Source organism: Camelus ferus, chromosome 14, assembly GCF_009834535.1.
Source record: "Camelus ferus isolate YT-003-E chromosome 14, BCGSAC_Cfer_1.0, whole genome shotgun sequence".
Lineage (NCBI taxonomy): Eukaryota > Metazoa > Chordata > Mammalia > Artiodactyla > Camelidae > Camelus > Camelus ferus.
In genome coordinates this window covers 53082792-53110310 of record NC_045709.1, presented here as the reverse complement: position 1 = coordinate 53110310, position 27519 = coordinate 53082792, and the positions used below count along the sequence as shown (strand labels likewise).

Below are 27519 nucleotides of genomic sequence, written 5' to 3'. Positions count from 1 at the left end.
AGAACCTACATTTCTTGGTCTAAAAAGGGAGAATGATGGTAGCTAGTGTAATCCTCCTATGGGGCTGATGTGAAGAGTACGTGAAACGACTTTGAAAACTGTTAAGCATAGTTATGTCTTAGGGGCCGGCAGACAACACAAAAGTGTGAATCAAGCTTCAGTGCAATAATAAGAGCAATGGGGGATATAGTTGAGCTGGAGAGTGGCCCGTGACCAAAGCCATTCAAATGTGCTTATTTATTTTGTAAAATGTACCAGTCAAGCAAAGCAGTCCGAGTGTAACTAGCTGTGACTCTAATTCAAAAGGTTAATACAGATGTAAGGGTCATATTGATAGGGATGTACATTATGCCCATGTTCTCAAATAAAAGAAGAAGAAATTAGTCATTGAATATACTTATCTAACAGCAGAAGGGATTTAGATTAAGTATTAGGGAAAGCTTTTCAAATATTTCAAAATGATCTTATCTACATATCAGCTTGGAATTCATATATGGTCATAGAGTCCCCACATGTCTGTGTTGGCAGAAAGCCCTGTATCTTCATCTAAAGTCCTCTCCTGTCCCTCTCCTTAACTGTCTTAAGACCCCTGAGAGGGACTCTAGGTGGCCGTGGGTAAGAGAGGGTGAACAGGAGCTGCTGTCCTTGGTTTTGGCTGCTGTCCCATGTTACTGGTGACGGTTAGTCTAGTTAACAATCCATGAGATTATCACAGTTCTGGCCTCACACAAGTGTGTAAAAATAAGCAGCTCACAGACTCAAAATCAATCCTTCCAGGCAAAACAACGTACCTACCATCCCAATCCTTAAGGGTGGCCAATGACCATAGCAGAAGCTCAAGGTATCAGAATGAAGAAGAAAATCTTGGTTTTATTTATGGGCTAATCAATTTATGATAGTTTTCTGGAATTATAACCTAAAACTTAAAGCCAGTTGAGAGAAATTTCCTAAAAGGAGGTTGACTTTGGCCAATACATTTACCAGATCCTGGGGAAAGGCTGCTCTGCCCACTGGCTCCTCTGTCAGTGAGGGATGTTTGGGGCACTTTTCCTGTAAAATGTAGGGTTGCCTCCTCAGCTCCCACATTTGTTTCAGCCTCACAGTCTCCCTCAGCAGATTCCTGAACTGGAGTTGGGGCTGACGTTTCTGAAGTTTCCATTCCTGTTTTTGTTTTGTTTTGCTTTCAGAATTTCCAGCCATTGCACCAAAATGTTGAGATTTTTACGGGGCCCCACCTAAGTTCTGAACTGACTGGGAAATAAGACAACAGAGGGCAGGGAGACCACCAAAATTACCTTTATTACTGATAAAGTCTAAATCGGAGAACATAACTGTATTAGTTTTGTAAGGCTGCTGAAAGAAAGAAACACAAAGTGGGTGGCTTAAAATAACAGAAATTACTTGGCCCACATTTCTTAAGGCTGGAAGTCTGAAATCAAACTGTCAGCAGTGCCACCTGTCAAATCTGTACAGGAGAATCCTTCCTTGTCTATTCTGGTTTCTCGTGTTTACCATCAATCTTCAGCATTCCTTGGCTTGTCGATGCATTACTCCAGTCTCGGCCTCCACTGACACGTGGCTGTCACATTGCCTTCCCTGTGTCTTGACTCTTCTTACACAGATACCAGTTGTACTGGACTTGGGACCACTCTAATGATCTCAACCTGATTACATCTGTGAAGGTCATATTTCCAAGTAAGGTCATATTCACAGGTACTGAGGGTTAGGGCTTCAAAATATCTTTGGGGGCTACACAATTTAACCCGTAATAACAACTTAAGGTGAGAACCAAATGAACCAGCTACTAAACCTCAGAAATGCGCAGATGAGGCAAAACTCTCCATATCAGCTAAAACTGGGATGGAGAGCAGAGAGGAGCACTTACTCCCTGGGGTCATATATATATTATTGAATAAAAATAAGACATCCAAATCACAGTAAGGAAGCATGAAAAGCATTTACAAACAAGATTTTAAAAAATCAAACACATTTATTTTATCAGTAAATAAAAATGACCTAAAGACTCCATTGGGTGTCTAAGGCACTCAGTTAACTGAAGTACAAAATAACGATGGTCAAAGTTTACTAACAAACATAAGTAAAAAGAAAATAGGGGTAATATTTTATACAGCAAAGTCATTGATAAGATTAAATTTATATTGCTGACTAACAAAGGAGAAAGATATATGGAAAGAAATTTTACAAATGAGAGGAAAAATTGACAGAAGCACTAATTTAATTTCACAATTTCTCCAGGACCTCCTTCTTGCTCCCTACTCCCAAGTAAGGGTGTAGACAATCTGAATAATGTGCAGAAGGAGGATGAATTGATAATTATATAGTAAATAAAATAAACTATAATTCTTCTCAGGTGTTCATGGAGTATTTCCAAAAGTTGGTCATATATTTGTTTTCATATGCATACACAAAAAATCCGTGAAAAATGACCCACATTCTCTGACTGCAAGATAAGAAAACAGGAAGAAATAGTACAATTTAAAACAAAACTAAATCCTTTCCAAATATTTTAAAATTAGGAAATACTTCTCAAATCACTACTTAACTCAAATTACTATGGTCTGAGTTTAAAAAAATGAAATTAATCCATTCAAAAAAAATGAATGATGCCAAATTCCTACTCTGAAGCAAACCCATAGTCCTACATGACAAAAATGGAGGAAATTGATTAATTAAATATTCAGCTTAAGTGAGAGAGAAAGAACTATGAACAAAAACTAAAATAAATAAAATCCAAATAGTCTAAAGAAGATTGTTATTGTAACACTGAAAATAGAGCCATGAAAATAATTCCAGGCAAACATGTCTAGTTACTAAATATAATTATGAATCTAGAGCTGAGACCGTGGGATTGACAAGCAATTTTATTTACTATTCCTCTTTATTCACTACTATTTTGTATAATTCTGTTGTTTGAATTCTGAGGGTATACTCACCAAGTAAGAAGATAGATTCTGAGCAACTGAAAGAAGAATAACTAATTTGAGAAAGGGCAAATGAAAAAATAAGTAAAGTAGTAACTATGGGAAGGCCAATGCAAATTCTGGATAAGAGAATATTTAAGGCCTTATCTGTGTTAAAAAAGTATTTGCAAATGACAAACCCTGCACATAGAGAAAAAGATAGTTTAACATAAGAGCACCAAAATATACTAAAAAAAAAATTATTAACAGACCAAAAGGGAGAAGTTGACAGCAACACAATAATTGTTGGGAACATTAATACCCTAATCACATCAATAGATAAATCATTCAGACAGAAAATCAACAAGGAAACAGCAGCCTTAAATGAAGCATTAGATGAGATGGATTTATAGATTTCTACAGAACATTCCATTCCAATGCAGCATGGTATACATTCTTCTCAAGGGCACAAGGAACTTTCTAAGGATAGACTATATGTTGACACACAAAACAAGTCTCAATGAATTTAAGAATCATACCAAGCATCTCTCCCAATCACAATGGTATGGAACTAGAAATCAGCTACTAGAAGAAAGGTAGAAAAAGATCACAGATATGTGGAGACTGAACAACATGGTACTCAACATCTATTGGGTCAATGAAGAAATCAAAGATTACCTGAAGACAAGTGAAAATGAAAATATGGAATATCAAAAATAGTACTAAGAGGGAAGTTTATAGTAATACAGGCTTACCTCAAGAAACAAGAAAAATCTGAAATAAACAATCTAACTTTACACCTAAAGGAACTAGACAAAGAAGAACATATGAAGTCCAAGTCAGCAGAAGAAAGAAAACAATAAAGATCAGAATGGAAATAGATGAAATAGAGACTAAAAAGGCAATAGAAAATATCAATGAAACTAAGAGCTGGTTCTTTGAAAAGATAAACACAATAGACAAACCTTTATCTAGACTCACTAAGAAAAGAGTAGATAAAGCTCTGATAAATAAAATTAGAAACAAAAGCAGAGACATAATAATGGGTACCACAGAAATACAGAGGCTTTTAAGAGACCATTATGAACAGCTACATGCCAACAAACTGGACAATCTAGAAGAAACGGACAAATTCTTAGAATTAAACAGCCTTCCAAGGCTGAATCATGAAGAAATAGAAAATCTGAACAGACTGATCACTAGTACAAGGATTGAAATAGTTATTTAAAATCTCCCCCAAAACAAAAATCCAGGACCAGATAGTTTCACAGGTGAATTCTACCAAATATTTAGGGAAGAGTTAACACCGAGCCTTCTCAAAACTATTTCAAAAAACTGAACAGGAGAGAATACTTCCTAACTCATTTTATGAGGTTAACATCACCCCGAAACCAAAACCAGACACAGACAATTCACAAAAAGAAAATTACATACCAGTATCTCCAACGAACATAAATGCAAACATCCTCAACAAAATATTAACAAACCAAATACAAAAATACATTAAAAGACTCACATATCATGATCAAGTGGGATTTATTACAAGGATGCAAGAATGAATCAACATTCGCAAATCAGTCAACATGACACATCACATTAACAAAATGAAGGCTAACAAAACTGTATGATCACCTCAATAGTTGCAGAAAAAGCATTTGATGAGTTTCAACAACCATTTAGATAAAAACTCTCAATAAAGTGGATATAGGAGGGATGCACCTCAACATAATAAAGACCATATATGATAAACTCACAGCCAACAACTCAATGGTGAAAAGCTGAAAACTGTCCTTTCAAAATCAGGAATAAGACAAGGATGCCCACTCTCGTTACTCTTTTAATTGAAGAATAGTCAATTTACAACACTGTGTTAATTTCTAGTGTGCAGCATAGTGGTTCAGATATATATATATATATATATATATATATATATATATATATATATATATATATATATATATATATATATATATATTCCTTTCCATATTCTTTTTCATTATAGGTTATTACAAGATATTGAATACAGTTCCCTGTGCTGTACAGTAGGACCTTGTTGTTATTTGTTTTATATATAGTAGTTAGTATCCATAGATCCCAAATTCTCAATTTATCCCTCCCCACCCCCTTTCTCCCAGGTAACCATAAGTTTGTTTTCTATGTCTGTGAGTCTGTTTCTGTTTTGTAAATAAGTTCATTTGTGTCTTTTTTTTAGATTTTACATGTAAGTGATATATGGTGGTTCTTCTTTCCCTTTCTGGCTTACTTCACTTAGTACAACAATCTCCAGATAAATCCATATTGCGGCAAATGGCATTATTTTATTATTTTTTAAATGGCTGAGTAGTATTCCATTGTGTGTGTGTGTGCATGTATATGTACATGTATGTATGTATGTGTGTATGTGTATATGTATATATGCATATATATATATCACAACTTTTTTATCCATTCATCTGCTAATGGACATTTAGGTTGCTTCAGTGTCATGGCTATTATAAACACTGCTGCTGTGAACACTGGAGTGCATGTATATTTACAAATTAGAGTTTCCTCTGGATACATGCCCAGGAGTGGGATTTCTGGATCATTGAGTAAGTCTGTTTCCAGCTTTTTAAGGAATCTCCATACTCTTTTCCATAATGGCTGCACACTCTCATCACTCATTCAATGTATTAGAAGTCTTAGCTGGAGCAATTAGGAAATAAGAAGAAATAAAAGTCATCAAAATTGGAAAGGAAGAAGTAAAACTGTCACTATTTGTGGATGACATAATTTTATGTATAGAAAACCCTAAAGATGCCACCAAAAAACTTAGAAATAATGAACAAATACAGTAAAGTTGCAGAGTATAAAATCAACATAAAAATGTGTTGCATTTCTGAACACTAACAATGAACTAGCAGAAAGAGAAATTAAGAAAACAATCTTATTTACAACTGCAACAAAAAGAATGAAATAACCTAGGAATAAACTTAACCAAAGAGTTTAAACTTGTACACTGAAAACTATAAAACATTGTTGAAAGAACTTGAAAAAGACACAAACAAATGGAAAGGTATTCTGTGCTCATGGGTTGAAGAATTAACATTGCTAAAATGTCCATATTACTTAAAGAAACCTACAGATTCAATGCAATCCCTATCAAAATCCCAAGGATATTTTTCACAGAAATAAAACCAAAAATTCTAAAATTTATGTAGATAAAGACCCTGAACAGCCAAAGCAATCTTGAGAAAAAAAGAATAAACCAGGAAATATCACACACCCTGATTTCAAACTATTGCAAAGCCTTAGTAATTGAAACAGCGTGGTATTGGCAGAAAAACAGATATATAAATCAATGCAACAGAATTGAGAGCTCAGAAATAAACCCACACACATATGAATAATTAATTTACAACAAAGGAGCAAAGAACATATAATGGAGAAAGGATAGTCTCTTCAGAAAATGGTGTTGGGAAAACTGGATGGCCATATGCAAAAATATAAAACTAGACCATGAGGTATCATTGATGAGTAAATTTGTATATATTTAAAATGTACACCATGATGATTTGATATAAGTATACATTGAGAAATACTTAATAAAATTAAATTAATTAACACCTCCATCACCTCACTTTGTTAATTACCTTTTTTGTATGTTGTAAGAATGCTGAAGATGTACTCTCTTAGCAAATTTCAAGGATGTAATATGGTATTTTTAGTTATAATTATTATATTGATTAGATTAGCAACTTTAAAATATGCAGTGCAGTCTTGTTAACTATAGTCACTATGCTGTACATTAGACCCTCAGAACTTATTCGTCTTATAACTGAAAATTTAAATCCTTTAATTAACATTTTCGCACTTCTCCCAACCCCAAACTCATGACATCCACCATCATTCTATTCTCTGTTTTTGTCAGTGCAACTTTTTTGTTTTTATCATTCCATGCATAAGTGATACCATACCATATTTGTCTTTCTCTGCTTGGTTTATTTCACTTAGCATAATGCCCTCCAGGTTCATCCATGTTGTTACAAACAGCAGGATTTCTTTCTTTTTTATAGCTAAGTAATATTATTTTGTATCTATCTACATTTCTTTATCCACTCATTCATCAATGACATTTAGGTTGTTTCCATGTCTTGGCTATTGTGAATAGTGCTGCAGTGAACATGGGAGTGTAGACAGCTCTTCAAGATACTGATTTTGGTTCCTTCAGCTATATACCCGGAAGTGGACTTGCTTTATTATATGAAAGTTCTGTTTTTAATTTTTTGAGGGGTCTCCATGTTGTTTTCCATAGTGGTCTCACCAATTTATATTCCCACCAAGAGTGCACAAGTGTTCTCTCTACGTCCTCACTAACATTTGTTATCTTTTGTCGTTTTGGTAATGGCCATTCTAACAGATGCGAGGTGATATCTCATTGTGGTTTTGATTTGCATTTTATGATGAGAAATGATTTTCAACACCTTGAAAAGGTGTGCTTTAAATATTGAAAATATACTTCATTGGAATTCTAAAGTTAAAAAGACTGAAAAAACTTGAAGACAAGGGCAATGATCATTTTTAATGTTTATATTATTAGTGATTAGCACTCTGAATTTGTGCTAATAATGAATTATTGAATGAAGTTCTTGTCAGTATATATTTAACCATTTATTTTTCAAACAAAGGAATAAACTAACAAACAAAAAAGTATGGAGAAAAACCAAGTTACATTATAGAACTGGGAAGTGCTTGCATGACTGGGCAGGGGCATTAGTGATCTTTCTGGGATGAAATTTTCCATATCTTGATCTGGCTGGTGGTTACTGAGTATATATACATAAGTAAAAAATTTTAAGCTGCCTACTAAAAGTTTATACATTTTATTATAACCAAATCTAAAACCAAACTAATAAGTAAAACTGAGTGTTTGAAAAAAAATTGATTCTTTGGAATGTCTGACCAACTTTTGCTCCTTGTTTCTTTTCTCCTGTTACACAAAGAAACTTAAATTTAATTCTGTTTTGGTGTGGAATAGATATAGTACCTATGTGAAATTTGTTAGTATATTGTCTATTTTTGAATAGCCCATAAATGTTACCACTCGCAGTTTTAATGGTAGGTGAAGGATAAATATTCAAAGCCATGCTCACTTTCCCAACTTTACAAATTATTCCCTGAAATACACTTTGTGTTGAAAATAGAAAATTCATCTAATTAATTTTCTAGACAGTTTAAAAAGTTATACTTCTGTAATTCCCTTAATATTAGCTATCTTCTTGAGTCATTTGTGAACAAAGTATAAAGACCACAAACTATGGCTAGTCAAGTGATTTTGAACAGAGAGATACTTTTTTTTTTTCTCGAGGAATAGCTACTTTAGTCTCTTTCTTAAGTGTGGGTATACCTAAACTTAAATCCATTTGCCCAAAGAGATATAACAGATTCACAGTTTATTTACAGATAGCCCAGATTTTCCACCTATTTCTGGCATGTGAGGTCCAGATATCATTCAGTGGCTTTAGTGTAATCTCAGAAGCATTTTTCCCATGGTCAAGTTGGGTTTCGAAGTTCACATTTATCAAGTCTTGGAAATTGACAAGTGTTTTGGCTGCGGGATGTGTGTAACTGTCTGTGCCCCTGACTCAGCCCTTTGGTATGGTGTTTTCATTTGAACACAGGGGCCCAATTGAGTTGTACCAGCATGAAATGTCTACTGAGGTGGTTTTTTGACTATGCACCAGATCCTGCTGAAAGGTAAATTTCTTAATTTTTGAATGGATATTGTTGAGTAGGGCTCTGGGACAGGAATGGTACAAAATAATTTCTTAGAAATTAAATAACAAAGACATCTTTGAATATTTAATCAAATCTTTCCATATTTAGATCTCAGTTATTTAATAAGTATAAAAAGAAACTCTACAAGGTTATTACTTCAGACTGTAAACAAAAGTTTTGCCAGGACAGTTAAACACGTATGAATTCAATTGTGGCATGAATGTGCTACTTTGTGAGTGCAAAAGCATTTTCCTTCCAAGATATTTAACGCAGTTCATGTCTTAGGTGGTCACCCCTTAATGTTTCACTTACTCTGTCTTGCTCAAAACGCATCTACACTTTATTTCTTGCAACATGAATCCATTTGAATACCCTTACTTGCTAGTTTTTGAATTCTCCAAATACATGAACATTAATTCATCATTTTTGCTCTACAGATCCAATAGTAGGCCCAGATTATCTATCAAAACAGAAAGGATTCAAGGGGGGAGGATATAGCTCAGTGGTAGAGTGCATTTTTAGCATGCAGGATGTCCTGGGTTCAATCCCCAATACCTCAATCAAAGTAAATAAATAAATAAACCTAATTACCGCCCCCCCAATAAAAACCTAAACAAAAACAAACAAACAAAAAGACTTTATAAAAAAACCAGAAAGTATTCAAACTGTATCTTTCAAAGATACGAATGAAGATATTTTTACATGGGGAAAGTTGTTGGAATAGACCTCCAAGACTCCTTCAAACTCTTAAGATTTTAGGCCTGGGCACTCTTTAGGTGAAAATAGAAAATCAGTAATGGCAGGACCCTTTCCTGAGTATCTTCTAAACATTTCACTTCTATCATCCCTAATCCTCAAAACATGGCATTAAGATTGATACCATTATCCCTGTTTTACAAGTGAGGACACCGAGACTCAGAGAGGTTAATTTAACCAGTGAATGTTTTATCTGAAATGCAAAACCAGTTCAGTCCAATTCCAGAATTTATACTCTTTTCATTGTATTTACACTGGGTGTTGGAAGGATTCTGGGAAACCATGGTGGTGTGGAAGAACATATTGTTCCATTATGTTGTTTTTCACTTTTACAACATGGTTTATCACATGGTTAAAGCAAAAAGCAAGAACATCCTGTGTCTAAGGACGCCCTCTCTTCTCACCCAGAGGCGGCTCCCATGTGTCTCCTTTTGGCTTGTGATCCAGTGAGATTCCTGTTTGTCAGGATGGTGTTAGTCCATTTTGTGGAGTTATCTGCTTTCTGAGAAGCTGCAAGGTGAGGAAATTCCCAATGTACAATGAAATGTCTGCATGTGAGTGAGTTCCAAGGGTCCAAAGGGACCACAGTAGAGGAATCCAGGAAGCAGCATTTTGTACCTTCTCTCATGGGCGCAACCCACGTCCTCTTTGTCAACATATATCCAAATGTTTTGTTGGCCCTGTGTGTGTCTTAGTTGGGGTTGCCCTGTTTTCTCCCTCACAAGTGGGAGCAGTTGGGCTCAATAGATAACTGATCAGCACAGCGACCTTTTTTTTTTTTTTAATTGACGTGTTACAATGTAATTGTCAGTTTACAATGTAAGTGAAGACCATACTGGGCTTGAAGGCACCACAATTCCAAGGTTCTAATTCTCTCTTTCCTGACGGCAAATTAGATAACGCAGGGTTTAAACCCCTCCAACCCAAACAATCAACAAACAAGCAAACAAACAAAAACCCCAGAGACCATGGAAACAATCTACGATATCTTCGCAAAGAAAAAGATACTCATCTTTGAACAGTATGGAAAGAACACTCACAGCCTTTTGAGTCAGTTAAACCAGCCTCCACTTGAATCGATCCTTTCCATTTATCGTTTTATAATCTCAGGCAAGTCATTTAACTTCTCTGAATCTTTGTTCTTTGTTAAGTGGGGATAATAATTGTAATTTTATAAGGTTGTTGTGAGGTACAGTGAGGTCCATAAGTAAAGCACCTAACACAAGGTGTGGCTGTAAACCATCTGTGAATGCTGGCTGCTTCTTCTCTCCCTCCCTCATGGGACCACCGGTTTTTTTAGGGGAAAAAAAAAACGTTTAGAAGGTAAAAGGACTGTTTCTTCCCATTCATTTAGGGGCCTCCAATAGCCTTTGACTTTTAATAATTTTAAATTGTTTATTTTGTATGAGCTTTTAAAAAGAGTTTAGATGGCAATCTGTTGAACACAACAAAAGGATAATCTAGGCTCCACAACAAGTGTAGTGGAAAAAGAACGGAATGGAAAAACAATGTGAATGAGAAAGAGAAAAGGACAATGCTGTATACGTTATTGACAAACAGGAACACTTTCTACGCACACACTCCAGGCACCTCATTATTTTGTAAACTGTGTATTCTTCTCAAGTATGGGCTGTTTAAGTTAATAACGTGATCCAGTCATCCTGCCATGTTTTATTTATGTTTTCTTCAACAGTGACATGAATAGCCAAAATAATGCCCTGCTTATTCTGTGAACTAGAAGAGGAAAGGGAAATGTGAGTGTGTGTGTGTGTGTGTGTGTGTGTGTGTGTGTGTGTGTGTGTGTGTGTTTGTGTGAATTCTCCCCATGATTTAAGAGTCAGGGTGATTTTCACCAATCTAATCACAGGTTGTTTTTTTTTTAATTTTTTTTTAAATTGAAGTATGTAAGTGTACAATGTTGTGTCAATTTCTGGTATACAGCATAATGTTTCAGTCATACTATATGTACATATATTCATTTTCATATTATTTTTCATTATAGGTTACTACAGGCTATTGAATCTAGTTCCCTGTGTTATGCAGTAGAAATTTGCTTATCTATTTTATATATAGTGGTTAGTATCTGCAAATCTCACACTCCCTATTTATCCCCTCCCATCCCCTCTCCCCACTGGTAACCATAAGTTTCTTTTCTTTTCTTTTTTAACTTTATTCTCTCACAGATTTATTTTGCCTAGGAACTGTCACCACTGAGATATCCAAACCATAAGTTTGTTTTCTATGTCTGTGAGTCTGTTCCTGTTTTGTAAATAAGTTCATTTGTGTCTTTTTTTTTTTTTTTTAGATTCCATGTATAAGTGATATCACAGGTTTATTTTTAAAATCTCTTAATAATATTCAGAAACAAAGCCTGACACTAAGGACAGCAAATGGTAAAAACTCCGTGACCCTCTCTGTTGAAGACCAACCCTGTTCCTTGCCTGCTTCAGTCTGATTACCTCTGGGGAATGTGCTGTTCCTTGGAACGAATCAGCCCTGCACAAAGTAAGAGAGGTTGAAAAGTTTAGGACGTGGAAAATATGTGGAATTTGCTCTTGAATAATGATTTGTATTTTCCTTTTGCAATAAATATGACCAATGACCCAGATAGAAGGATGGCAATTACTTAATGAATCAAGCTTCAGAAATGTACAAACACTTCATAATAAAAATGGAAGCAATAATAGTAGGAAGCCAAGTTAAGTAAACAAGGATAATGCCCCTTGTATCGGTAGATGTACATTTACAAATTCCAAAGCTATGACTGTGAAAGGGATTATTCTAATGATACCAGTGTTCTTGGTTTCCACTGCTCTTTGAATTGGTTCTTCTGAATTTGTGAACAAGTAAGTCTCTGTGCTGACTTTCCTCACCCATTTGGGAGTCAGTTGACTGGGACGATGTGCCACATTGTAGGACTGTGATTTAGCCATCTCCATGGCTCTGACAATCATTTACCTCTATGAAAGGAGCTTTTGCCCTAGCAGACTCAGGTCTCGCAAAGTAAATCATTTCCAAATCTGTTACAAAAAAAAATCTCTTTTTTGCTCAGTTATGTATTTAAAATCTATCTGCTGTCCCTGTGAAGCTGCCCTTGACTACTGAGCATTCCCTTAATACGTAGAGTTGGGTATGTTTCCAAACTTTAGAGAAGAGGAGAAGAAATTGCTTGTATAAGGGGCTGGGGCAGGGGAGAGGGGTGACAGAGCTGTGTTTGTACAAATTCTGACCAGTGAAGAGCTGTATCTTCATGGAGTCCAACATAAATATTTTTACCTTTTAACAAAAGAGTTGGCCACTATTTACTTCAAGGTGTATGGTGCCACCAGTTTTGGTAACTTTGGGAAAGTCACAGCCTTTCTTATAAAACAAGGGACTGAATTAGATGATATGTAAGAGACATTGTGAGAGCAAAAACATTTTCAAGGTCAAGAACGTCTTTTAAAAAAAAAAACAGAGATCAATGGTAGCTTCAGTGGTGTTACCTTCCTTCCTAGTCTCTGAGTAAACTGTGGTCGGTTGGAGATTAACCTGAGTTATTTGATGGCTGTATCTACAGTTGTCGCTTTTCTCCTTGCCAACGTTTCCCAAACATTAGCACACAGAGGAATCACCTGAGAGGCTGTTAAAAAGGCAGTTGTAACTCCAGAGGCTGGTTCAGTGGGTTGAGGACAGGACCCAGGAATTTGCTCTTTTAAAGACATTCCAGGAGATACTGGTGCAGGAATCACTCAAAGTTATGGTATTCTCAAGGGAGAGATGAAATTGTCCTGGGAATTATCAGGGGTTAGGCAGCTAGTGGGGATAGAGGAGTGTCTTTAATAGCCTGTTTCTGCTTAGGGAAGCTCTGGTACTGATGTTGCCAGTGGGGAAATGTAAAGTATTCCTCACGTGGGTTGAGGATGAATCTCTGCCAAAAGCTACTGGTGCATTTCAACTAAAAGCAACAAATAAATAAAAGATCTACTGAGAAGATACTACTTGAGAAGAAAACAGTTCTAGCAGCCAAGCAGTTAGTAGAAAGTAAGGGAATTAATTGAAGAAACCTGAGGATAGGAGAGAATTTTTATCAAATTTCTAAAATGTGCCCGATGGTTTACAGACATTGCCTCCTTTAATCCTTACACTTTTGGGCAAGGAATTAGTTCTATTTTGCAAATTAAGAACCCAAGGCTGATAGACCCAGTAATTCTCAACCTAACTGCACTTGAGAATCACTTGGGGCTGGAGGAGGTGGAGTAATCTTTGAAAAATTACCTATGCCTAGTCTGCACGGCCGGAGATTCCGATGTCATTGACTGGGCATTGATACCTTTATAAGTGCCCTGGACATGCGAATGTTCAGCCAGGGGTCAGCATCGCTGATATTAGCCAAGTTTCACAGGATTGAAATGATTCCCAAATGAGCACTTACAACGTACCTCCGTTGATGTATTCTGGGAACAATTCTCTGTTCAAGCCTGAACGTCCGAGGTGAAATTATTGCGGGGAGATCTGACTTTGTTAAAATTGTACTTAGGTCACAGAAACAAAATCTTAGAGGGAACCTTTGCAGAATGTAACACATTATTTGGTTATTACTGTGATCCTGAGAAGTCATGATTAGTGTTAGGATCCTCCTTAAGGATGAGGAAACTGGGATGTGTGTTGTTTGAAAATTTCTTGTACTCTCAGAGACAAAAAGAAATAATTAGAATTAAACTCAGGATATCAGAGTCTTTGGAGTATACCAATTTCTCTGGAGTATACCACTTTTCTTACCTTAGAAGTTATCTTGGCTGGTCTTCATCTGCTAATTAACTACAGTTTTACTGTCTCAGAGAGTTGAGAATTATCTATTTCCACAGACTTTCTGAAAAAAAAAAAAAAGAAATCTTCAATATATTTATTGAGCCCATTGAAAGGTCATTTAACCTCCAGAAAATCTTAGCTTCCATGATTGTTAAATAGAAGCAGTGATGTCATATTTATATTTAGAGATGCCCTGGTGATAAATAAATATATTTTACCCGCTTTTAGAAAAAAGATTGTTTTGCAAAAGGAGGAAAACATATGTCTTTCCCTCCATGTAGAACACCAATATTAATATTAAAGTAATACCTTAATAATAATTTTAAAATAAGTAATAATTGGCCAAACAATTTTTCAATACTTTATTTAAAAATTAGGACTCTGCAGTAATTAACATCAGCATTCATTTATGTAGTATTATACAATTGTCTTTCATAAGTTTCTAGTGTCTCCTTAATGCATTTAATCTTATTGTAATTGCATCAGTTTAGGGCAAGGGTTAGTAAAGTTTTCAGGTAGGAGACAGGTGAGAGGAAGGCATTCCAGAGAGGGAACAATAAACTCAAGCAGTGGAAATAGGAGAGTGTGACTGGAAGGTCAAGTGTAGATGGATCATGAAGCTAGAGAGGTAAGAGGGGAAGTTCAAAAGGATCATCGTATGCCAGAGAAAGAATGTGGAACTTTTCCTTCTATATCTGTACTGCCCAATACAGTAGCCAGTAGCCACGTGCGGCTGTTGAGCACTGGAAATATGGTTAGGCCAACTTCAAATGCTGTAAGTATAAAATCCAAGTGAATTGTCAAGAGTCTAAAAAAAAAAAAGTAAAATCTCAAATTCACAATTTTTATATCATGATATGTTGTTATTTTTATTATACTATTATATCCTGAAAAACAGTATTTTGGATACCTTAAATTCTATACAACATATATTTAAAATTAATTTCCCTTGCTCCTTTTTTACTTTTAAAAAGAACAGGGCTACTTGAAACTTTAAAATTACATGCGTGGCTTGCATTCTATCTCTATTGGCCAGGGCTGCCCCAAATCAGTGTCAGCAAACTCTCACCTCTAGGCCAGCACCCCAATTTTGTGAGGTCAGTGAGCTAAGAAAGGTTTTTACGTTTCGAAAAAATTGCTTTGGAAGAAGAAGGAGGAGGAGGGAAGGAGAGACAAAAACTGCATGTGGCTTAGAAGCCTCAAATATTCCCTCTTTGGCTCTTTACAAAAAAAGTGTGCTGGCCTCAGTTCTAGGTTCCAGGCCCTGCATTGGCATCACCCAGAAGCTTGTTAGAAATGTAGCACCTCAAGCTCTACCCTAAACTTCCCAGATCTGAATCTGCATTTTAATAAGCTCCCCAGGTGACTCATACAGATGTTAAAATGTAAAAGGTACAAGTGTAGATACTAAAAAATCATCGAAAGTTACTGAAAGAAGAGAGTGAAGGGTTTATTCTCCTCCGTAAAACCCCTTTCTTTTACACTTAGAGTAAGTCAGATTATCTAAGTACTTTGTAATATTTTTGTGGAGAGGATGGGTTATTACTTGAATTGTAAAATATGAATCTTAAAAAACATTTTCTGGATTGATACTAAAAAATCAGGGTCATGGGTTTTGATCTAACTCAGTGACCCCCCACCCCCACCCAATTTCTTTTGGCTATGAACCACAGTAAGCAATATTTTTTACTTTGAGATCTAGTACACACATAGATATATTTAACTGAAATCAAAGTTTCACAGAACAGTATTTATCTTTATTAGAGACATGCTGCCATCTATTCTGTTCTTCTCCTCTCCTCTCCTCTTCTCTTCTCTCATTTCAATCCATTCTGTTCCATTCAGTGCTAATTCTAGGCACGATGAATACCTGTTACTGAACTAGCCTTCACATTGTGAAAAACTGTAAAATTGGGTATAATGTAGGAGACAACTGTTTTCAGGCAGTCAACTCTTAGGGAAGAAAACTTTTGAGATGTACCTCACAATGGCCCATTCTGCTTGGGGCTGATTGCCCAGGTGTGTTACTGAGAGCTGGAGTCTGAGCCGCGCCTGGTGATTCCATTGAGCTGAGGAGACAGCGATCAGAGTGTGGAAGAGCAGCAATGGCTGGAACCTCGGAGTCAGGACAACAGAAATGAGGGAGTGAGGGGGCCCCAGGAGTCCCTGCTGGGCTCACCCAGGAGTCTATGGCTGAAGTCTGGGCTATTCATCACGTGCAGGATAAGACCACCTGAAAATTACTAGAGAACGGTTGCTGTAGTGCTGAGAGCGACATGGACTAGGGTTAAGCACGCTGAGGGAAGAGGGTCTGGAGAGGTCTCAGCCCTGCCAGAGGGGAGAGATCACAGTTCTTGGAACACAGAAAAGACACACCTAGAGTAAGACCAACACTGGACCTGCTCTCACAAAGCCAACCCCCAAAGCTCCAGGGAAGACAAAGTTTGTAGGACACTGGTCTTATTAGCCTTGGTGATAAATTGCACCCTAATTTGACAAGCACAACCTTGACAGAATACAGCTGGAACTGACTAAATCAGCTATTGTACCAGAGGCGGAAAGAGGACATCAAAGTGTATATTCCATTGCTGCTGCAGTGTTTTCATAAGGCAAGGACATTATGTGTGTTTACCACATATCACTCATTCATTTGTTACTTTGTTCATTAAGTAATTTCTGAAGAGCTAGTATTGAGGTGGCACCAGGCATACGAAGATTTAAGACGATAATTCCAACTTCCGTAATGCACACAGCCAGTGGGAGAGAGAATGTTTATCTATGAAGCTATTCCAGTTGGTAAGTACTTGGACACTTTGTAATTTCCTTATATTTCTAAACAGTATTTTCAGAGTCATATTTTTTCTTAGTGTTATACATACAATAATGTGATTTTTCGCCCTTCATAATTTTAACAGTTTTACTAAGATGATAATTTAAAGAAATAGAAAATCTGTTCTACTGCTCAAATTTTATTATTTATCTATTTATTTAGTTTATGGATTTATTATTTTGATAGTATCCTAAAATAATTATGTGAGTTAGTTTCCAAAATGTCCTTGTTAAATTTTTAATTCAACATGACTATATATTAACGTACATTTGAGATTCAATTGGGATATAATTCTAACATTTATCAAAACACAGAAGTTAAGACAGTTTATGTTATTGCTATTTTTTTGATGTTGGAAATTTTTTAACAAGATTTTTTTCCATAGTGACTCAGTGTAAGGATTTACCTCGAATTCCATACAAGGATGATAATTTCCCAAAGTACGAAAGTAACTCAAAAATCAGAGATTCTTAATGGATGAGCTGCTCCTGTGACGTATACCTGCAGACTGCATGGTAAGGAAGTCCAGGTTCATTATTATTAATTGCTAAAGCTCTGCTGTACACAAAGTGTGTTGGGAGTTGTGGTCCATGGAAAAACAGCAAACACAAGCTCTGCTCTCTGATTTCTCATTATAGGATGCATGTAAAATAGACAAACATTTCTGCTGTAAGAAGAATTGGGAAACAAGTCTGAGACTTTATATCTTTCAGGCAGGCTCAGTCTAATCTTATGATCATTTGTCTTAATGTGCCTGAACTATGTGAGAGTCTATAAGCCAACTTTTGTAAGAAGGCAGAGTGTAAAACTAAGATATATGTTATATATATCCAGTTTGCTGAAAAATAATCTAAATAAAGTTCTCTTCTGTGGCTTCCTTGAATTCTTTCACATTATTATTACTTTTCTCTACACTGTGTTCTTAATATTGGTTGGAAAGATAACTTAGGATAAAATGCCAACAAGAAAGATGATTATTATTTTGAAAATTCAGCGGGGTTGGTTTCTGCTTATCTCTGTCTCGGTATATAGTGGATCTGCTTGCCACAAATGGCCATGGTTATGGAAATAACAAGATGTCCTCAGGTCCCACTACTTTGGTGCAAAAAATTCAAAGGGAATACAAAGCACCTAAATGATGACTCCCAATCCCTTTTATGGCTTTCATACTCCTGAAAAGGCTATGGATGTGTAGCATGTAAGAGAGAAGCTGATTTTACTTTGTTGAAATAATTCAAACATCTGTTCTTTCCTTTGAATAGATTTTGATTTATGTGCCTGTACAAACTTGATATCTATAGAACTGACTAGCAATGTAATATTTTGAAATCTTATTCTCTCCTTGCTTTAGGGAGCTCCAGAATCTAGGAAGTGACTAATGATATAGCATGAGATAGATTAACTCAATTCTTTCATCATCAATTTTTGTTTGTGACTACATGGTAACAACCATAAAAATAGAGACTAAGTAGAGACGAAGTGTTCATTGCTTGGAGCATTTCTACTTTCCTGTTGTATAGCAGTAAGACGCAGCTATGTTCCATACTTTAAAGAACGCGTCTGGCATGAGCATCTCGATGATTCAGCAATTTAACGTTATGCCCTAAAAGCAAAAAGAAGAAATGCAGAATATTCAGATTCTGACTTGGTATGGTGTGGATGGATGGGCTCTCCAACCAAGGAAACTGATACTTTAAACTCAATCGATCATCTTAATAAAGAACTATATAATACTGGAAGAACGTGGTTTGGCCCCGTCAGTTCTGTTTCATCTTGACAGTTTAAGTCTTAAAAGAGAAATTCTCCATTCTTTCCTCTTGCCTGCTCTCCCTTATACTCTTTCCCCTGGAAAAGGATATTGTTTATTTCCCCTCATGTTGATGACTCCAATAACCTGAATTGAAGATTTGCAGAATTTCATTCCCATTTTAGATTTATTTCTCACATTATTTTCCAAATCTAATGGTCTGTAATATCTAAAAGGAGCAGTGCTTACAAGTCATTGTTCCTTTTTCTTCCAAGTATCCACTGTTTTCTCCCGTTCTTTCTCCAATTTATCATTCTTTCCCCCATTGTTTGCTTTCTCATTCTGAGGAGACGCATACGAACTTTCTTTAGTCAGGGTATAATTTGAGTCTGATTTCATAAGCCGATTACTGTGGGACTAGATGACAGAAGAACCTCTCAAAAGAGCACACTTAATACAGGAAGTGAGGTTAATGATTCAGTAGGCGAAACTTACTTCTGACTCACATACCACTTAATAAAGTGCTGTATCACAATGGAGATTTAGTAAATGTTTGTTGACTGATTACCATACCACTGATAAATCCTGAGTATAAGGAAAATGTCATGTGGAAATCATCTATTTCAGTTCTAAAGATTAGGAAATAGAAGCAGCAAGAAATCAAATGACATGTTTGATATAATATGTGTAGGAGTTTGTAGTAGAAACATTTCTATTATTGGCTCCATTTTTGTCCCTGCATGTTTTCTCTTCACCTCTTTCTCATCTTTTATTAAAAATGTACATTATGTCACTATATATACTTATTTTTGAAAACCTGCTTAGGTAGTTTTTGGAAGAAGGCAGCACACATAAGAGGAGGTACCAAGACTTTAGATTCAGAAATGTGCCTTGGCTGTCTCATCAAATTGAGTATAGCACAAATTGGAGGCCAGGTTTCATGTAATTGATTAGAAACTACGTGGTAGTCTGTAACAACCAGTTCAGTCTGTCAAAGACACAGAATCAAATCTGCTCTTGGGCAGGGCTTTTCAATTATACTGGCAGCCTCGGAGAATTAGTCCATTCTTGAACACATAATCTCTGAATCACCTTGTTTGGTTTAGCAGTGGATCTTAAATTTTCAGAAGGTCCAGGACATTATGACAATGCACATACATAAATACCCACAATATTTTACATATAATTTCAGCAAGTTTATGAACCTCTGAATCTATTTGCTGAGTTTCTATGGCACCATGACCTTTAGAATAAAAATCTCTTGTTTAGAGAATCAGTGTGTGTATCTACTCGTTTGTTCGTGTGTACCTACTCGTTTGTTCATTTACCAGTTTTTTGGGGGGCAGAGAGGGGTGCCAAGTGGTCTAATTTTTAAATATGGTTTATGAAATCTTAGTGAAAAAAAGATTTCATTTCAAACTAGAGAGTAAGTTTTAAAAATTTTGTGACTGTCATTGCACTGATTTAATTTTCATACTAGAATTAGAGATTTTTTAAAGCTCATATTGGATGTGATTCTTAAAATTAGCCTCCTACTATCAAAGAGTCATCTACAAAAATAAGAATTAGAGCAATCTTTAAGGGGAGAAATGATCTATATCAGGAGTCAGCAAAGTAAGGCTGAAGGGCCAAAGCATTCCTGCCACCTGTTTTTATAAGTAAAATTTGTTATTGCCTATGGCTGCTTTTGCTCTCTAAGAGCAGAGCCCCTGAAAAGCTGCAACAGAGACTGTAAAAGTGGCAATGCCTAAAATGTTTATCATCTAGCCCTTTACAAAAAAGTTTACCTACACCTGTTCTGTTTCATTCTAATTAAACATTTCTCAGCCTCAGTGCTACTGACATTTGGGGCTGGAAACTCTTTCTTGTCTTGTGCGGGTCTATCATCTTTTGCATTGTGGGATGTTTAGTAGCATCCCTGTCCTCTTCTACCTGCTAGATGCCAAGAGATCTCTCCCCACCTCCCACAGTGATGACAGCCAAAAAGGCCTCCAGATGCTCCGGACGTCCTGGTTGAGAACCAGTATTACAACCAACAGAGTCTTTCTTCTTGGCTGGAGGGGAGAGGAGTCCATACCTACTCCGTGATGTCAGGTTCTTTTTCATTAGGAAGCTTTCCACTACAGCATTCTTTTTTTTTTTTTTTCTTCCTTCCAAAGAAGAGAATCCCTGCTGCTGTGTTACTAGTTCACCCCTCTAATTTCAGTTTTTAGGAGGCAGAATAGTACTGATCCCTACCTCTTGACTAAAAATATCTTCAAAAACCTTGCACTTGTTAAGAAGTCATCCCTTCCTTAATTATTAAGTGCTACCATCACTTCCAGCCCCAAAAAGTGTAATAATTTTGATTTTCTACCATAGAAAAAGTAGCAGTTGTGTAAATGCAAGATACTATCACTGTTACTGGTTTCATTATTACTTTCTCCTCTGACTTAGCTTGAGGTCAGTGTGCAGTACTAGCTCCATTAAGAAATTTAGTGAACGAGAAAGATTTGTAGAAGAATTCCAATCAGAGCACCACTCTGACAATGTGGCTCTGCTTCCCTTTTCAAACTCTTCAATTAGCTGCTTCTATTTCTCTTTGAGTTTTGCCTTAACAATATAATCAGAAGTATTTTTCTTTCACATCTTATCTTTATTTATTTAATGGCAAAGTCATATATATATATACACACACATATATATGAAATCCTGAATATTTCTTCCATCTTTTAAAACAAAACAGTGGCTTAAAAGAGAAACTAACTTCTTTAAGGATTTTCTCTTAAAAGCTGACATCTAAAAATAAAATTCTGCATTTATTTTTAGGTAGGTAAACAGGATTATAATTTTAGCCATCTAAATATTGTTGAACCCAATGATATGTGTACTTTTTGATCTAGGTAGATATTATCTTTTAATATTTCTCTTGAATAGCTATGGGTGAATTGGTTTTGTGAAAAATCTTGTAGACATCAGGTAAGAAATATTTATTTCCTCCACAGAGTCTAATCTAAGGTAGATGACATTTACACAAAGAAAATGAAGCTATTTCATCACTTCAGAATGAACTGACATGATGTATCACTGCAAATATATTTTTTTAAAAAACCCTCCACACAGATTACGAAGAAAATGTAATTTAGTGGTCAGGACTAAATTAATAATTCAGAGGAGTGAGAAGTGAGTTAAAAATAAATTCATCAACTCCTATACTATCATGATCTGTAGTTATCCTTTCTGACTTTCACCTGATGAGGTAAATATGACCCAGTGTTCTGGAGGTTTGCTCCATACATGCGACGACTGTGACATTGCCATGGATCCGAGCAAAATATTGTTTCTTTGGCACAGCTCGTGTTGTCATTACTATTATGCAATGTTAATTTCCATACAGTTTAAATTATGAAACCATCGGAGTTTGGTCAAGTTACTATAAAACAACCCAACAGATTGTTTGCCTTTGTATTAAAACTTCTTGTCAGGGGAGATACGTTCCTTTCTTATTTGGATATAAGAAAGAACGTTTAAAGTTTCAGGAAAACAAACAGTAACATAACATTTTCTCCAACACTGATGCCAAGGTGATCAAAATTCTTCATGTCATACAGGTTGGAAACATGTAATGTTTTCTTTATTTTGTCTTTAGTAATACAAGGTGGTCTCTTTTTTGTCTTTTGTTCAACAAGCAAATTTCCAAAGCCGGAAACTATTACCCTTTCATACTTAGGTTGATAGTTACGCTGACCTTTTTATACAAAGAGTAAAAAAAACAATCAATCCAAACCCACAAAACCAGTGTTTTTATTTTGTAGAAAAACAAACCTTTTTTCTTTTTTTTTTTCACAAAAGGGTCAGGGGAAAAAAAAAAAAAGAAAGAAACCATAGCAAACAAAATGTTTTGTGATTCACAATTGCATGCTATTCACAGTGGTGGTGGTTATTATCCAATTATATGCGGTTTCTCCTGTATCATCTTGTCTGTGTATTTTATGGGTGTCATTTTGTTTATTTTTGCTTTGATTATTTTAGAATTAGTACAACATATAGTATGTCTGAGTGCATCAGTTAATTTCAGGCCCGATCTTGTAAATGTCCACACCCATTTTGCATAAAAGCTTCCACAGATCAGAAGAAATCACGTGTTGATGACTTGCAAGCATATGGTTGCTTAAAGAAAGTTCTAACATTCCTGTTTATTATTTCCCTCCAGTTGCTTCATTTATATTCACTCATTCATGTAATCAAAAAATATGTGGATCCTCCAAATCTGCCTGAGGTGGTGGTTTCACATCATCTCATTTCATTCTTAGTTCAATTCTGTGGTGACTGTGTATTATTCCCATTTTATAGATTAGGAAACCAAGGCTCTGGGGATATGGATTTATCCAAGGATTACATAGCTAGTAAGTATGGTTCTATGCTCTGATCATTTTCTACAAAATATGTTTGCTTATTAATTCAGGTGGCTGTATTTGTACATTTATGTGACGAAATAAAATAGTTTAATAAATGAATTATAGTGTTCTTTAACTGAATCACTGTGAGGGAAAACTCTAGGTGAAATCATTTGTTGTCTTAGAGTAAGAGCATACATTTCTTAACTCTTAGGCGTATACTCAAGACACTGTAACACTTGCCTGAAACTGGAATAGTTAATTAATAAAAAAAATTGTTTTTTTCTATGCATCATTGTTGTAGCTTTGACTGATCTTCTGGGAGGATGTTTCAGCCTGGTCTCCAGCATTGAACTTCACTGGCTTCCTGCCCGCATCCTTTCTCCACACAACAAATGAAGAGATTAGCTCTGTATGTGGCATCTTACTTAATTTTAGATAAATTTTTTTTTTTCCTAGAGGACGTATGGAGGATTGAACCCAAGACCTCATGCATGCTAAGCACATGCTCTACCACAGAGCTATACCCGAACCCCTGCATTTCTTTAAATTTTTAAAAGCCATTTTATTTCTTTTATTGTGGTAAAATAGACCTAAAATAAAATTTACCATTTTAACCATTTTTAAGTGTGCAACCCAGTGGCATCAAGTACATTCACAGTGCAGGGAACCCCTCACCACCATCCAGTTCCAGAACTTTTTCATCATCTAGAACAGAAACTCCATACCCAGTCAGCAATAACTCCTCATTCTCTCCTCCCTGCAATATCTGGTCACCTCTCTTCTATTTTTCTAGCTTTGTGAATTTGACAATTCTAGTTACCTCAGATAAGTGCAATCATACAACATCTGTCCTTTGTGTCTGGCTTGTTTTACTTAGCATATGTTTTTAAGATTCATCCATGTTGTGGCATGTATCAGAATTCCATTACTTTTTAAAGCAGAATAAAATATCATTACATATAGATACCATATTTTGTTCATTCATTCATCTACTGATGGATATTTGGGCTATTTGCACTTTTTGGCTTTCATAACAATGCTGTTATGAATATTGGTTGTACAAGTACCTATTTGAGTCCCTGCTTTCATTTCTTTTGGGTATATACCCAGAAGTGGGATTGCTGGATCATTCTATCTTTAACTTTTTGAGGAATCACCAAAATGTTCCTACACCTGGGGCACCATTTATATTTCCACCAGCAGTGGACAAAGTTTCTAGTTTCTCTGCATCCTTGCTAGCACTTATTATTTTCTGTGCTTTTTTTTTTTTTTAAATAGTAGCCATTCTAATGAGTGTCTTTTTAAGTTTTTAATATAACATTTTCCATGGATTATAATCAAAGTGTACCCATATATTTTTAGACCAATTTTTAAAAATAATGCAATCTTTTAATTTGCATCTTTTGTTTCTGAATATAGTACTAAGGGCTTGTTGTCAGGAGAATTTTCTGAGTGGGGAGAAGTACATGTTTTGGTGTGTCAAGCCTGTCTAATATGACTCTTACTCAAATACAACCCTGAGGCCCCTGAAATTAATTTACATAGTTTATGACAATTTCATCTTTGTTTGGGTATTAGGCATAAACTCTGCACACCGTTTGAACACATTCTGGGAAACAAAAATAGCAGTATATTTTTGCAGTGTAAAATTCTGGGGTGAATCAAAGATATACAAATTGTTAACTTTTTCAGATGAATCAAATCTTCCCATTCTTCTGCTTAAAATACAAACCAGAAGGGAAGGAGGAGCAGTAGAACGCATGCTTAGAATGCACGAGGTCCTGGGTTCAATCCCCAGTACCTCCAATAAACAAACAAACAAATAAACCTAATTACCTCCTCCCTGCAAAAAACACAGCAAACAAAAAAATTGAAAAAAAAAATACAAACCAGATATAGAAGATTCTGAAAACAGTTAGCAACAGCCTTTATAGGTATGTAAAAACATAATGCAAAGAATGCCATCCAGCTTCACCTGGGGGCAGGCATGAAATCAGATAAACACTGGAGGAAGTGCTATTCTGCCTCCCCCTCTCCCAGACCTTCCTCCCATGAAATTTGTAAATAAGAAAAAGAAAACAAGTCTTTTCGAAAAATGGCCCCCCAAAACCAAACCCAATAATGATTTCTTTCTCATTACATCTAGATTTTAGGAAATTATGCTAAGAAAAATGTTCTGGGGCCTAACTACGTTGTTTCCATTGTACTATATATATACATATTTTGAGAAAATAGAATTTTTAGCGAAAAATGTTTCTGGCCTTTTACTCATCTAACTTGCACTGAAAAACATTTCTTAAAAGCATCAAAAAGTTGGAGTGAAAATACATTCTTGTTTGACTTACCTGCAAGAAGATATTAGAAGCTAAGACTTGGAGTTGGCTTGAGTTCTTAAGTGGATGGTCACATGTTAACAGGTGTTGGGCCAAGGTTGTTTGTATTAGAGAATTTATAATCTATTTATGACTCATAGAGGTTTTGAAATTTCTGAAATACTCTTTTCTCCACCTTAGCAAGAAATCTACAATAGAAACAGAACTTTAAGTTGTAAGATATATATTATTTGCTTTCTCCAATAATTGGAATTTAAATATCAAGTTATCTAGGCATTGTATATGCATATCAAGTAAGTCTAGTAGGATTTTATCATAATCACAGCTAACCCAGGGTCTGGTATATGGTAATAGTATATGTGGGAGTGAGAAACTTCTTAATTTAGGCCTAGAAATTTAGGGAGGAAAACCAGTATTTTTCAGGCTGTAATGAAAGTATAGGGCAATACCTGGGAAACTTCTGGGATTGGGGAGTGATTCTTCAGAGCCTGGGTAGAAGCTGGGGAGAGGCAGTAATAGGAGCTACTTGTGCGGTCAGGATCGGAGTTGACAGCTTCAGCAAGACTTTTCCCACATCTGTTTTTTTCTGACCCATCTCCCCTACCCAGAAATCCTCCAGTCTGATGCATAGGCTCCTCTGCGTGGCTCCTCTGTCATACTGTCCTCTTCCCTAGTCCATCACGGTACTCAGCCTATTGTCCTGCAGAGGAGAATCCTGGGAGGGCAAAGATAATGACTTGGAGTAGTGATGTCTCTCTTCCAGAACACCCATGACACGGCTTCTCAACCACCACTGCTCAGTGGCTAAAGTGGTTAATTTTGGGTAGATATGCTAAAATCCATCTTAGAATAGACCAGCCATTCTGCACCTGAGATATCAAAGATTGTGCCTGGCCATAGGCATTTCAGCACAGACCCTGAACCCAATGTGCTTACTGATTTCCTTTGGTTGGTGTAAAATATTTTTATAAAGCACATCTTGAAAGTGATGGAAGATGGCCAAGTGGAAATTTAGGGAGCCGTGGGTGAGAAGGTGTATTTTTCAAATTGCCATTTAGGGATTTACTCTGGTAATAGGATCTATTGATAGATAGAAGATCTGATTCTTGAGAATCTCTGAAAACCTCCAGGCATTTTGAGTTTTCTTCCTCTATGTGTATATATTTTATATATTTATATGTATGTTTATATTTATAATCACTCTTCACTCCCTTCTTTTGATTTCTTACTTCCTGCAGGGTCCAGACTGGGCTGGAGACAGTTTGGTCTTTAGGAGGAATTCCCCACCACAGCACGACCCCACCCTCCACCACCTCCCACACAAAGTCTTGGGGCTGGTCCTTATGGAGAGGTGTGTGTAGTGGTGATAAAGGTGGGGAAAAAGATGTTCCAGCACTAAGATTTTATCTCTAGTGTAGGAAAGAAGGAATTCTTGAATTACTGTTGCCTCTACAGCTTGTTAGATTTATTATCTCCACTTCATCATATACATTTTGCTCTTGTTGAAATTTATTTTGGAATTCTTTGCAATTCTGTACTATATCTATCAAGGTTTTTAGATGAAATGCATTTTATGTCTCATATTCTTGTATCCATGTGACTATCTCAGTGACCCTGGCCCAGGAGGCAGCTTCAGCTGAAGGATGCTGAATTGGGAAGAGCAAGTGTCAAATAACAGCCTCCCCCTCAAATGATCATCCTCCAAACTTGGTTATACTAAGAATTTTACCTCATTATAATAAAAAGTCTTTAGAGAAAAAATATCTTACTGCTTGAATAGATAGTCCCCTTTCTGGTCACCTGACTCCATACAAATTGAGGTTTCTGCTTATTAATTTTTTATGAATGTTAAATGTTTGCCAAGATCAGTGTATTCAAATTTATAAAATACGTTCATTCAGTGAAAATCTCTGTGTAAACCCATTGTCTTTTTCCTTCAATTTTCAATATTTAAAGTTTATTAGAGTTTTGATAAAAGACTTAATCATGTATTTTTCTAAATGAA

The 27519-nt window shown here is 35.9% G+C and overlaps 1 long non-coding RNA gene across 2 annotated transcripts; it reads right to left on the bottom strand.

Moving 5' to 3' along the window:
• Positions 1 to 1360: 1360 nt before the first annotated feature.
• On the bottom strand, positions 1361 to 25603 carry LOC116668718. 2 transcript variants are annotated; one of them, XR_004325955.1, is made up of 5 exons: positions 25527 to 25603; positions 18602 to 18658; positions 16207 to 16294; positions 14196 to 14286; positions 1361 to 1674 (listed from the first exon to the last, which is right to left on the bottom strand). It is a non-coding gene; the product is annotated as an uncharacterized LOC116668718 (long non-coding RNA). The 2 variants fall into 2 exon arrangements; XR_004325954.1 differs by lacking the exon at positions 1361 to 1674 and adding an exon at positions 9512 to 9944.
• Positions 25604 to 27519: the final 1916 nt, after the last annotated feature.